This window comes from Ovis aries, chromosome 1 (genome assembly GCF_016772045.2).
Source record: "Ovis aries strain OAR_USU_Benz2616 breed Rambouillet chromosome 1, ARS-UI_Ramb_v3.0, whole genome shotgun sequence".
Lineage (NCBI taxonomy): Eukaryota > Metazoa > Chordata > Mammalia > Artiodactyla > Bovidae > Ovis > Ovis aries.
The window spans coordinates 107,747,727-107,762,603 of NC_056054.1; the positions used below are offsets into that span (position 1 = coordinate 107,747,727).

Genomic DNA, 14,877 nt, shown 5'->3' on the forward strand with positions numbered 1-14,877 from the left:
GGGGGGCTCCAAAATCACTGCAGATGGTGACTGCAGCCATGAAATTAAAAGATGCTTACTCCTTGGAAGGAAAGTTATGACCAACCTAGATAGCATATTCAGAAGCAGAGATATTACTTTGTCAACAAAGGTCCATCTAGTCAAGACTATGGTTTTTCCAGTGGTCATGTATGGATGTGAGAGTCGGACTGTGAAGAAAGCTGAGCACTGAAGAATTGATGCTCTTGAACTGTGGTGTTGGAGAAGACTCTTGAGAGTCCCTTGGACTGCAAGGAGATCCAACCAGTCCATTCTAAAGGAGATCAGCCCTGGGTGTTCATTGGAAGGGCTGATGCTAAAGCTGAAACTCCAGTACTCTGGACACCTCATGTGAAGAGCTGACTCATTGGAAAAGACTTTGATGCTGGGAGGGATTGGGGGCAGGAGGAGAAGGGGACGACAGAGGATGAGATGGCTGGATGGCATCACCGACTTGATGGACGTGAGTTTGAGTGAACTCTGGGAGTTGGTGATGGACAAGGAGGCCTGGCATGCTGCGATTCATGGGGTCGCAAAGAGTCAGACACAACTGAGTGATTGAATTGACTGACTGAAGCTTTACAGCTGTATGGAGCTCTTGCAAAGTCTCTTCATTAAACTGATGCTGCTGCTGCTGTTGCTGCTGTCAAGTTGCCTCAGTCGTGTCTGACTCTGTGAGACCAAATAGGTGGCAGCCCACCAGGCTCCCCCAACCCTGGGATTCTCCAGGCAAGAACGCTGGAGTGAGTTGCCGTTTCCTTCTCCAATGCATAAAAGTGAAAGTGAAAGTGAAAGTGAAGTCACTCAGTCGTGTCTGACTCTTTGTGACCCCATGGACTGTAGCCTACCAGGCTCCTCGGTCCATGGGATTTTCCAGGCAAGAGTACTGGAGTGGGGTGCCATTGCCTTTTCCACATTAAATTGCTAGTCTGGAAATTCCCTCATTCCTATCTTTTCCTGAACTCTGACTATTTGCTTTTTCTTTAGTGATTTAGTTCCCTCTTCAAAAACACCAAACATTGCCTTGCAGTGTTTTGTCTGAAAGAAAATAAACCGATGAATCACCACCACCAGCACACCAGCTTGATCTTGTGTCTCCAGTCTTCCAAAATGCTTCCTTGAAAACCTAAATACCCAAAAGAAGAAATTAAAAGCAGGAAATAACCATGTATAAAAATAAAGTTAAAATTCTATTCTGCTTAACTTTAAGCAAATATATTGAAAATTGAGATGCAGTGGCTCTAGAAAAATATAATTTACCAATACTGAGTCCAGAAGAGAAAAAAAATCTAAGCAGGCTATGGAAACACACTCCTGTGTTTCTTCTCTATTCTCTGATGCTAGCAAACTACTTCTGATGCTAGATGTAAGAGTTCTTTTCCCCACACCAAGCAATTTTGTCATTTACCGGTTACCACATGGGCTTCCTACAATTTCACTCAGTTATAACACTATCTTCCTGTCAGATCAGCTTGTCAGATCTCACAGATTAAAGGTTCAATCCCTTATTCTCTCCCAACTTCAGACACTTGTAACAAGTCCAGGTTAGCTGTGCTTTTGACAGACTGGCTATAAATTAGAGGTTCCCATGATCTTCTTGTCAGGTTTAATTAATTTGCTAGAGCAGTTTACAGAACAACAGGAGATCAGTTCACTTACTAGATTACTGGTTTATTATTTAAAAACATAACTTCTGAACAGCCAGATGAGCAAGATGGATCAGGCCAAGCATGTGGGAAAATGTGCTGAGCTTGCATACCCTCTCCTGGAGTGCCACCCTGTAAGCACCTACTTGGGTCCACCAACCCAGAAGCTCTCCTAGCCCCATCCTTTTGGGTTTTTATGAGGACTTCATTACACAGGCAGAATTGATTGAATCACTGGTCACTGATGATTAAACTCAGTTGCTAGGCCTTCTCCCCTGTCAGCATTACAGATTGTGGGAATGAAAGTTTTAACTTGCTATCAGGCTTGGTTCCCTCCCCTCCCAAGGAGCTTTCCAAAGTCACCTACAGAACATAAATTTCAGTTGTGGTATGAAAGCGGTTTGTTAGGAATAACAAAAGATAACCATTTCACCTTGTTGCTCTGGATCTAATTCAGTAACTGGGAACGATATTCAGTTCAGTCATGTCTAGCCTTTGCGACACCATAGACTGTAGCATGTCAGGCCTCCCTGTCCATCACCAACTCCTGGAGCTTAATCAAACTCACGTCCATCGAACCAGTGATGCCATCCAACCATCTCATCCTCTGTCATCCCCTTCTCCTCCTGCCTTTAACCTTTCCCAGCATCAGGGTCTTTTCAAATGAATCAGTTCTTCACATCAGGGGGCCAAAGTATTGGAGTTTCAGCTTCAGCATCAGTCCTTCCAGTGAATATTCAGGACTGATTTCCTTTAGGATGAACTGGTTGGATCTCCTTGTAGTCCAAGGGACTCTCAAGAGTCTTCTCCAACACCGCAGTTCAAAAGGATCAATTCTTCGGCGCTCAGCTTTCTTTACAGTCCAACTCTCACATCCATACGTGACCACTGGAAAAACCGTAGCTTTGACTAGACAGGTCTCTGTTGGCAAAGTAATGTCTCTGCTTTTTAATGTGCTGTCTAGATTGGTCATAACTTACCCCTGGAATGCTTATGTAGGAAGCTGCAAAGATTTTAGGAGCTATGTCCCAGGAATAATAGACAAAGAACCAAATACATATGGTTTTCATATAAATCATAAAAACACATTACCTTATTTTAAAAAATAGGCTAAATTGTCTAATACCTACTCTTTAAAAGGTAGCAGGCACAGTAGTTTCATAGGTTAATTATAATCAAAGTTTACAGAACAGATGATTCTACCTTCACCACTATAATTTAATAGTATTATAACATACTAGTTAATACAGTTCAGCTCAGTTCAGTTCAGTCGCTCAGTCATGTCCGACTCTTTGCGACCCCATGAACTGCAGCACGCCAAGCCTCCCTGTCCATCACCAACTCCCAGAGTTCACTCAGACTCACGTCCATCGAGTCAGTGATGCCATCCAGCCATCTCATCCTCTGTCGTCCCCTTCTCCTCCTGCCCTCAATCCCTCCCAGCATCAGAGTCTTTTCCAATGAGTCAACTCTTCTCATGAGGTAGCCAAAGTACTGGAGTTTCAGCTTTAGCATCATTCCTTCCAAAGCAATCCCAGGGCTGATCTCCTTTAGAATGGACTGGTTGGATCTCCTTGCAGTCCAAGGGACTCTCTAGAGTCTTCTCCAACACCACGGTTCAAAAGCATCAATTCTTCGGTGCTCAGCCTTCTTCACAGTCCAACTCTCACATCCATACATGGCCACAGGAAAAACCATAGCCTTGACTAGACGGACCTTAGTCAGCAAAGTAATGTCTCTGCTCTTGAATATGCTATCTAGGTTGGTCATAACTTTTCTTCCAAGGAGTAAGCTTCTTTTAATTTCATGGCTGCAATACAGTTAGATCCGTGTTAAATATGATTGACAAAGGCAACTTAGGTGATCAACTTTATTTAACACTTCATGAAGTGGTCATTCTCCATTTCCAAGGGTCCAAAAAACTGCAAAATAGGATGAGTGGCAGAAAGCTTTTATAGGATAAGGAATAATGAATAAGGAAGAGAAAAATAGAAAATAAATAAGGAACAAGAAAATAAGTGCAGAGCCCACAGTTGGTCTGGTGTTTAGGGATTGGCTGACCGGATATTTCATTTTCTTGTCAAGCAGAACATTTATAAGAATATGAAAGTTACTTACGTTTGGGTTTGCTGACATGGCACCTGAGACAGGAGAGGCTCAATCATGGGCCTAGAAATTTATTTCAACAGACCAGAGAAAGAAATGAGATATAAAATTTCAAAGAAGAGCATTCTATTATCATAATATATAGATGATTTAATTTTTACTTGAAAAATCCAAAAAGAATCCATAGAAAAATTCTTACAAATAATAGAATTCAGGAAAAATGTTGTATACAAAATTAAATAAAGAAATAAATGAACATATTACACAATACTAATGCTGGGACGGTTTGGGGCAGGAGGAGAAGGGGACGACAGAGGATGAGATGGCTGGATGGCATCACTGACTCGATGGACCTGAGTCTGAGTGAACTCCGGGAGTTGGTGATGGACAGGGAGGCCTGGCGTGCTGCGATTCATGGGGTCGCAAAGAGTCAGACACGACTGAGCAACTGAACTGAACTGAACTGAACTGAATAACCGGAAAGACATGACGTCAGGAAAACAAAATGCCTAATATGTAAACATAACAAGAAATGTGTCGAAGATATATGACAAAAATATAAAATACTATAGAAACACACTGAATAATTATTGAACAAATAAGAAAAGGTGAAAGTGAAAGTGTTAGTCACTCAGCCATGTCCCACTTGTCTGTGACCCTGTGGACTGTAGCCCACCAGGCTTCTGTCCATGGAATTCTCCAGGCAAGAATACTGGAGCAGGTAGCCATTCCCTTTTCAAGGGAATCTTCCCGGTCCAGGAATCAAACCCAGGTAGGCAGATTCTTTACCCTCTGAGCCACCAGGGAAGCCTGAACAAATAGAAAAACATATCATATTACATTTAATAGGAAGATTAAATTGTAAATAAATTGGTTATCCTGAAATTAATTTATAGATTAAATGTGATCCTAGTGAAAAATTACCAACAAAGTTTTTGTTTTTAAATCCAGATAGTTTATATGGGAGATTATGAGGCAAGAACACTCAGAAACATTCTGAAATATAAGCATAATTGAGGGAATAGGTTTACCAGATGTTATAACATATCATAAAACTACAGATGTTAAAGCACCAGAATATCAGCACACGAATAGACATGGTAAGTTCAGAAAAGACACAATAAATTACTTTGAGACAATTGGCTAGTCATAAGGGAAAAAAGCATTATATTCATACCGCATATCTTGTATCAAAATAAATTCTACAAGGACCAAAGATTTAAATATATCTGGAAATTTCCTCTGGAAATGGATAATAGTGATAGTTACACAATATTGTAAATATACTTAAGACACTGATGTGTACACTTCAAATGTTTAAAATGGTAAATTCTATGTTATGTATATTTTCAAATTTTTTAAATTGAAGAATAATTGCTTTACAGAATTTTGTTTTCTGTCAAATTTCAACATGAATCAGCCGTAGGTATCCATATATCCCTTTCCTTGTGAACCTTCCTCCCATCTCCCTCCCCATCCCACTTCTCTAGGTTGATGTAGAGCCCCTCTTTGAGTTTCCAGACCCATACACCAAATTCCCCTTGGCTATCTACTTTACATATGGTGATGTAAGTTTTCATGCTACTCTTTCCATACATCTCACCCTCTCCTCCCCTCTCCCCATGTCCATAAGTCTATTCTCTATGTCTGTTTCTCTCTCCATTGAAGCCCTGTAAGGAAATTCTTCAGTGCCATTTTTCTAAATTCCATATATATGCATTCAGTTCAGTTCAGTTCAGTCGCTCAGTCGTGTCCGACTCTTTGTGACCCCATGAACTGCAGCACGCCAGGCCTCCCTGTCCATCACCAACTCCCGGAGTTCACCCAAACTCATATCCATCAAGTCAGTGATGCCATCCAGCCATGTCATTTAAAATATATTTATCTTTTTCTTTCTGACTTACTTCATTCCATGTAATAGGTTCTAGGTTCATCCACCTCATTAGAACTGACTTAAGGGTGTTCCTTTTTATGGCTGAGTAATACAGTGATTGCAGCCATGAAATTAAAAGACATTTACTCTTTGGAAGGAAAGTTATGACCAACCTAGATAGCATATTCAAAAGCAGAGACATTACTTTGCTAACAAAGGTCCATCTAGTCAAGCTATGGTTTTTCCAGTGGTCATGTATGAATATGAGAGTTGGACTGTGAAGAAAGCTGAGCACCAAAGAATTGATGCTTTTGAATTGCGGTGTTGGAGAAGACTCTTGAGAGTCCCTTGGACTGCAAGGAGATCCAACCAGTCCATCCTAAAGGAGATCAGTCCCGGGTGTTCATTGGAAGGACTGATGCTGAAGCTGAAACTCCAATACTTTGGCCACCTCATGTGAAGAGTTGACTCCTTGGAAAAGACTCTGATGCTGGGAGGGATTGGGGGCAGAAGGAGAAGGGGACGACAGAGGATGAGATGGCTGGATGGATTCACCAACTCGATGGACATGAGTTTGAGTGAACACTGGGAGTTGATGATGGACAGGGAGGCCTGGCATGCTGAGATTCCTGGGATTGCAAAGAGTCGGACATGACTGAGCAACTGAACTTAATATTTTTTGTGTATATGCACCACAACTTCTTTATATGTTCATCTGTCAATGGACACCTAGATTACTTCCATGTTCAAGCTATTAATAGTGCTGCAATGAACAATGGGATACATGTGTCTTTTTCAATTTTGGTTTCCTCAGGGTATATGCCTAGGAGTGGGATTACTAGGTCATATGGTGGTTTTATTCCTAATTTTTTAAGAAATCTCCATAACATCTTCCATAGTGGCTGTATCAATTTACATTCCCACCAATAGTGCAAGAGCATTCCCTTTTCTCCACACCCTCTCCAGCATTTATTGTTTGTAGACTTTTGGATGATGGTCATTCTGACCTGTGTGAGGTGATGTCTCATTGTAGTTTTGATTTACATTTCTCTAATAATGAGTGATGTTGAACATCTTTTCATGTGTTTGTTAGCCATTTGTATGTCTTCTTTGGAGAAATGTCTGTTTAGATCTTTTCCCCACTTTTTGATTGGGTTGGTTGCTTTTCTGGCATTGAGTTGTAGGAGCTGCTTATGTATTTTGGAAATTAATCTTTTGTCAGCTGTTTCATTTGCTATTATTTTCTCCCATTCTGAAGGCTATCTTTTCACCTTGCTTGTAGTTTCCTTTGCTGTGCAAAAGTTTTAAGTTTAATCAGGTCCCACTTGTTTACTTTTGTTTTTATTTCCATTACTCTAGGAGATGGGTCATAGAGGATCTTGCTTTGATTTATGTCAAGGATTCTGCCTATGTTTTCCTCTAAGAGTTTTATAGTTTCTGGACTTACATTTAGGTCTTTAATCCATTTTGAGTTTATCTTTGTGTATGGTGTTAGAAAGTGTTCTAATTTCATTCATTTACATGTAGCTGTCCAGTTTTCCCAGCTCCATTTATTGAAGAGGCTATCTTTGCCCCATTGTATATTCTTGCCTCCTTTGTTAAAAATAAGGTACCCATAAGATGCATGGGTTTATTTCTGGGCTTTTTATCTTGTTCCATTGGTCTATATTTCTGTTTTTGTGCCAGTACCATACTGTTTTGAACTATAGCTTTGTAGTATAATCTGAAGTCAGGAAGGTTGATTCCTCCAGCTGCATTCTTCTTTCTCAAGACTGCTTTGGCTATTTGTGGTATTTGTGTTTCTAAATTAATTTTGAAATTTTTGGTTCTAGTTCTAGTTCTGTGAAAAATGCCTTTGGTAATTTGACAGAGATCACATTGAATATGTAGACTGCATTTGATAGTATAGTCATTTTCACAATATTGATTCTTCCTACCCAGGAACATGGAATATCTCTCCATATGTTTATGTCATCTTTGATTTCTTTGGTTAGTTTCTTATAATTTTCTGTGTACAGTTCTTTTGTCTCCTTGGGTTGGTTTATTCCTAGATATTTAATTCTTCTTTTTTTTTCTTTTTACTTTATTTTATTTTACAATATTGTATTGGTTTTTCCATACATTAACATGAATCTGCCACGGGTGTACACTCGTGGTGGATATTTAATTCTTTTTGTTGCAATGGTGAATGGGATTGATTCCTTACTTTCTGTTTCTGATTTTTCATTGTTAGTATATAGAAATGCAAGTGATTTCTATGTATTGATTTTTGTATCCTGCAACTTGGCTAAGTTCACTGATTAGCTCTAGTAATTTTCTGATACTATCTTTAGGGTTTTTCTATATGCAATATCATGTCATCTGCAAACAGTGACAGCTTTACTTTTTCTTTTCTGATCTGGATGTCTTTTATTTCTTTTTTTTCTCTGATTGCTCTAGCTAGGACTTCCAGATATTATTATTGATTATAAATTAATATAATTAAGTGGAATAATAAAATTATATAATTAAGTGGAATAACATTATTCCACTATTGAATAATAGTGGTGAAAGTGAACACCCTTGTCTTATTCCTGATCCCAGGGGAAATGCTTTCAGTTTTTCACCACTGACAATAATGTTTGCTGTAGGATTATCATATATGGTCTTTATTGAGGTAGGTTTCTTCTACTCCCATTTTTTGAAGAGTTTTAATCATAAATGGATGCTAACTTTTGTCAAAGGCTTTTTCTGCATCTATTGAGATTTTCATTTTAATCTTTCAATTTGTTAATATGATGTATCACATTGATTGATTTCTGTATTTTGAAGAATTCTTGCACCCCTATGCTGGGAAAACTGGTCAACCACTTGTAAAAGAATGAAACTAGATCACTTTCTAACACCACACACAAAAATAAACTCAAAATGGATTAAAGATCTAAATGTAAGACCAGAAACTATAAAACTCCTAGAGGAGAACATAGGCAAAATACTCTCCGACATAAATCACAGCAGGATCCTCTATGATCCACCTCCCAGAATACTGGAAATAAAAGCAAAAATAAACAAATGGGATCTAATTAAAATTAAAAGCTTCTGCACAACAAAGGAAAATATAAGCAAGGTGAAAAGACAGCCTTCTGAATGGGAGAAAATAATAGCAAATGAAGCAACTGACAAACAACTAATCTCAAAAATATACAAGCAACTTATGCAGCTCAATTCCAGAAAAATAAACGACCCAATCAAAAAATGGGCCAAAGAACTAAATAGACATTTCTCAAAAGAAGACATACAGATGGCTAACAAACACATGAAAAGATGCTCAACATCACTCATTATCAGAGAAATGCAAATCAAAACCACAATGAGGTACCATTTCACCCCAGTCAGAATGACAGCGATCCAAAAGTCTACAAGCAGTAAATGCTGGAGAGGGTGTGGAGAAAAGGGAACCGTCTAACACTGTTGGTGGGAATGCAAACTAGTACAGCCACTATGGAGAACAGGGTGGAGATTCCTTGAAAAACTGGAAATAGAACTGCCTTATGACCCAGCAATCCCTCTGCTGGGCATACACACCAAGGAAACCAGAATTGAAAGAGACACATGTACCCCAATGTTCATCGCAGCACTGTTTATAATAGCCAGGACATGGAAACAACCTAGATGTCCATCAGCAGATGAATGGATAGGAAAGCTGTGGTACATATACACAATGGAGTATTACTCAGCCATTAAAAAGAATACATTTGAATCAGTTCTAATGAGATGGATGAAACTGGAGCCGATTATACAGAGTGAAGTAAGCCGGAAAGAAAAACACCAATACAGTATACTGACACATATATATGGAATTTAGAAAGATGGTAATGATGAACCTCTATGCGACACAGCAAAAGAGACACAGATGTATAGAACGGACTTTTAGACTCTGTGGGAGAGGGAGAGCATGGGATGATTTGGGAGAATGGCATTGAAACATGTACACTATCATGTAAGAAATGAATTGCCAGTCTATGTTCGATACAGGATACAGGATGCTTGGGGCTGGTGCGCGGGGATGTTCCAGAGAGATGATACGGGGTGGGAGGTGGGAGGGGGGGTTCAGGATTGGGAACTCATGTACACTCGTGGCTGATTCATGTCAATGTATGGCGAAACCAATACAGTATTGTAAAGCAAAATAAAGTAAAAAAAAGAAAAAAAAAAGAATCCTTGCACCCTTGGAATAACCCAACTTGATCATAGTGTATGAGCTTTTTGATGTGTCGCAGCATTTTGTTTGCTAAAATTCTGTTGAGGATTTTTCCATCTATATTCATCAGTGATATTGGCCTGTAGTTTTCTTTTTTTGTGTGTTGTTTTGGTCTGGTTTTGGTATCAGGGTGATGGTGGCCTTGTAGAATAAGCTTGGAAGTGTTCTTACCTCCACAATTTTTTGAAAGAGTTTTAGAAGGATTGGCATTAGCTATTCTCTAAATATTTGATACAATTCTCCTGTGAAGCCATCTGGTCCTGGGCTTTTGCTTGGGAAATTTTTGATCACAGCTTCAATTTTAGTGCTTGTAATTGAGTTTTTCATAATTTCTATTTTTTCCTTCTTCAGTCTTGGCAGGTAGAACTTTTCTAAGGATCTGTCCATTTCTTCCAGGTTATCCATTTTAATGCCATATGCTGCTAAGTTGCTTCAGTCATGTCCGACTCTATGCGACCCAATAGACGGCAGCCCACCAGGCTCCCCTGTCCCTGGGATTCTCCAGGCAAGAACAATGGAGTGGGTTGCCATTGTCTTCTCCAATGCATGAAAGTGAAAAGTGAAAGTGAAGTCGCTCAGTCGTGTCCGACTCTTAGAGACCCCATGGACTGCAGCCTACCAGGCTCCTCCGTCCATGGGATTTTCCAGGCAAGAGTACTGGAGTGGGGTGCCATTGCCTTCTCCTTAATGCCATGTAGTTGTTCATAATAGTCTTTTATAATCCTTTGCATTTCTGCATTGTCTGTTGTAACCTCTCCTTTTTCATTTCTAATTTTGTTGATTTGATTCTGCTCTCTTTTTCGTTGATGAGTCTGGCTAAAGATTTGTCAATTTTGTTTATCTTCTCAAAAAACCAGCTTTTAGTTTTATTAATCTTTACTACTGTTTCTTTCATTTCTTTTTCATTTATTTCTGCTCTGGTCTTCATGATTTCTTTACTTCTACAAATTATGGGGTCTTTTTTTTTTTTTTCTAGTTAGGTGTAAAGTTAGGTTGTTTGTTCGATGTTTTTTTTCTCGTTTCTTGAGGTAGGATTGTATTGCTACAAACTTCCATCTTAGAACAACTTTTCCTGCATCACATAGGTTTTGAGTTGCTGTGTTTTCACTGTCATTTTTTTTTTCTAGAAAGTTTTTGATTTCCCTTTTGTTTTCTTCAGTAACCTCTTGGTTATTTTTAAAATGCACTGTTTAATCTCCATCTGTTTATGTTTCTTACAGTTTTTTTCTTCTAATTGATATCTAGTCTCATGGCATTGTGAGAAGATGCTTGACATGATTTTAATTTTCTTAAATTTACTAAGGTTTGATTTATGTGGTCTATCCTGGAGAATGTTTCATGTGCCCTTGAGAAGAATGTGTATTCTTCTGCATTTGGATGGAATTTCCTGAAGATGTCAATGAGAACCATCTTATCTAATGTATCATTTAAGACTTGTGTTTCCTTATTAATTTTCTGTTTTGATGATCTGTTCATTGGTGTGAGTGGTGTGTTAAAGTCTCCTACTATTATTGTGTTACTGTCAGATTCTCCTTTTCTGTCTGTTGGTGTTTGTCTTATGTATTGAGGTTCTCCTATGTTGGGTACATAGATATGTATAATTGTTATGTCTTCCTCTTGGATTGATTCCTTGATCATTATGTAGTGTCCTTCCTTATCTCTCATAGTATTCTTTATCTTAAGGTCTCTTTTGTCTGATATGAGGATTGCTACTCCAGCTTTCTCCTCTAACTTTCAGTCTATCTGTGTCTTGAAGTCTGAAGTGGGTTTCTTGTAGACAGAATATATATGAGTCTTGTTTTTGTATCCATTCAGCCAGTCTGTGTCTTTTAGTTTGAACATTTAATCCATTTACATTGAAAGTAATTATTAATATATTTATGTTCCTATTGTCATTTTCTTAATTGTTTGGGGTTGATTTTGTAGATCTTTTTTCTTCTGTTGTATTTCTTGACTGTATAAATCCCTTTAACATTTGTTGTAAAGTTGGTTTGGTGGTACTGAATTCTCTTAACTTTTGCTTGTCTGAAAAGCTTTTTATTTCTCCATCAATTTTGAGTGAGATCCTTTCTGGGTACAGTAATCTTAGTTGTAGATTTTTCCCTTTCAGTACTTTAAATATATCCTGCCATTCCCTTTTGGCCTGCAGAGTTTCTGCTGAAAGGTCAGCTATTAAGCATATAGAGTTTTCCTTGTATATTACTTGTTGCTTCTCCCTTGCTGCTTTTAGTAGTCTTTCTTTGTGTTTAGTCTTTGTTAGTTTGATTAGTATATGTCAAGAGGAAAGTGAAAAAGTTGGCTTAAAGCTCAACATTCAGAAAACGAAGATCATGGCATCTGGTCCCATCACTTCATGGCAAATAGATGGGGAAACAGTGGAAACAGTGTCAGACTTTATTTTGGGGGGCTCCAAAATCACTGCAGATGGTGATTGCAGCCATGAAATTAAAAGATGCTTACTCCTTGGAAGGAAAGTTATGACCAACCTAGATAGCATGTTCAAAAGCAGAGACATTACTTTGCCAACAAAGGTCCATTTAGTCAAGGCTATGCATTTTCCTGTGGTCATGTATGGATGTGAGAGTTGGACTGTGAAGAAGACTGAGCGCCAAAGAATTGATGCTTTTGAACTGTGGTGTTGGAGAAGACTCTTGAGAGTCCCTTGGACTGCAAGGAGATCCAACCAGTCCATTCTAAAGGAGATCAGCCCTGGAAGGAATGATGCTAAAGCTGAAACTCCAGTACTTTGGCTACCTCATGCGAAGAGTTGACTCATTGGAAAAGACTCTGATGCTGGGAGGGATTGGGGGCAGGAGGAGAAAGGGATGACAGAGGATGAGATGGCTGGATGGCATCACTGACTCAACGGACATGAGTTTGAGTGAACTCCGGGAGATGGTGATGGACAGGGATGCCTGGCGTGCTGCGATTCATGGGGTCGCTGAGGGTCGGACACGACTGAGCGACTTCACTTTCACTTTTCACTTTCATGCATTGGAGAAGGAAAGGCACCCACTCCAGTGTTCTTGCCTGGAAAATCCCAGGGACGGGGGAGCCTCATGGGCTGCCGTCTATGGGGTCGCACAGAGTCGGACACAACTTAAGTGGCTTAGCAGCAGCAGTAGCATTTTTTCTAGGTATTTACGAAATACTTTCTAATGACAGACAATTAACAGAATTCATAATAACCCATTAAAATCAGTTGCTATTATTAGTGGTAATTGGCTGGAAATAGAAAACGTTTCTTGTGTAAAACTGTTTATTAAAAACACACACACACTCTCTCTCTAAAGCTAAAATCTCTATATATGAGACAAGGAAGAAATATGTTTAGTTGTCCCATTACTACCTCAGTCATGTTAATAGAGAGTACTTTAAGAATATTTTTGCTCAAAACTAAATTTTTACCATTTCAAGAAAAATGAAACAATCATGAGATGATTTATTTAATGGCCAAGAGTAAGAAAGGCTTGAGTATGACAAAGACAAGGGCACAGTCAAAAACTCCTGAAAAACAGAAAAGGTTGATAGATTTGACCCCATGCTCAGTTGCTTCAGTCATGTCTACCTTTTTGTGACCCTATGGACTGTAGCTTTCCAGGCTTCTTTGCCCATGGGATTCTCCAGGCAAGAATAATGAAGTGGGTTGTCATGCCCTCCTCCAGGGAATCTTCCCAACCCAGGGATCGAATCTATGTCTCTTGCTTCTCCTAAACTGCAGGCAGATTCTTTATCCACTGAGCCACCTGGGAAGCCCACATGGTTAGAAAAAATATCACAAATTAGAGAAAATAGTGTAACTCATATATTAAAAGTAAAAAAGGGGGGAAATATTTAAATGTTCTCCCTTTGGGAAAAAAAGAGGATCAATAACAATTCAGGAGAATTCTATGTGACTATGTAAAAGATTAACTCAGTTATTTATGTGCTGATATAAAATAATTACTAACCTACATCATCAAGGGGGAAAAAAAAAGCACTGTTCAGAGCAGATTATGTAACTTGTTATTCATGTAAAAAATAAGGGGAATTATGTATATGTTTTCTATACATAGAGATAGAATATCTTTGAAAAGTTATAGGGAAAAGGAAAAAGGCATGAGGGTCTTTTCATAGTTTATCATTCTATACCTTTAAAATTTTTGGCTATGTGACTTTATTGGCTATTCAAAAGCATAATAAAGTTGAAAAAATTAAACTCCCCTGACTCACTATAGACATAAAGACATAAATAGGACAAAAGGGAAAGAATGGGGGAAAAAAATCTATATAAGTCATAGTGAAAAGAGAGCTAGAGTAACTATTCTGATATCAGAAAAATAGATTTTAAGTAAAAAATAAAGTTATGAGACAAAAATGGGACATTTTATACCTATAAAGCGTCAATTCATCAAGAAAATATAACAAGTATGCAATATGCATGCCAAATAACAGTCTGCAAATTATGAACCAAATATTGACAGAATTAAAAAGAAAAATAATTTTACAAAAAAATTGGAAACTTCAATGCCTTATTTACAGATAAAACATCTAGAAAAAGATCAGTAAATCATGGAGAACTTGGGCAATTTTATAAACCAACTAAATTTATAAAATACATGTATAGAACACTCTACCCAACAACAGAATGCACATTTTTCTAATTGCACATGGACATTCTCTAAGGTAAATCATATTAGACCATGAAATAAAAATTCATACATTTTAAAAGTTTAAAATTATAGAAACTATCTTCTCAGACCATACTGTGTCCAAGGTAGATATCAATAACCAAAGGTAGAAATTGATAATCAAAAGAAAGCTGGAAAATATGTAATTACATGAAAATTTAACAATATACTCTTATTCAACCAATAGGCCAAAGAAGAAATCAGAAGAGAAATGAAAAAATACTTTGTGATGAATGAAAATGAAGCAAAACATTAAAAAATTTATAAATATATTAAAAGTACTGCTCATTATATTACATTATGGTTGTAAATACCTACATTAAA

General features: G+C 38.1%; 1 protein-coding gene and 1 long non-coding RNA gene across 3 annotated transcripts in view; one reads left to right on the forward strand and one right to left on the reverse strand.

The window, feature by feature from the left end:
* LOC101112109 (CD48 antigen-like) overlaps window positions 1-14,877 on the forward strand; it is a 44,216-nt gene that overhangs the window by 2,821 nt on the left and 26,518 nt on the right. The gene's annotated exons all lie outside the window — the stretch shown is intronic.
* On the reverse strand, window positions 1,220-4,991 carry LOC132658241 (uncharacterized). The gene is made up of 2 exons (XR_009597559.1): window positions 3,783-4,991; window positions 1,220-3,474 (listed from the first exon to the last, which is right to left on the reverse strand). It is a non-coding gene; the product is annotated as an uncharacterized LOC132658241 (long non-coding RNA).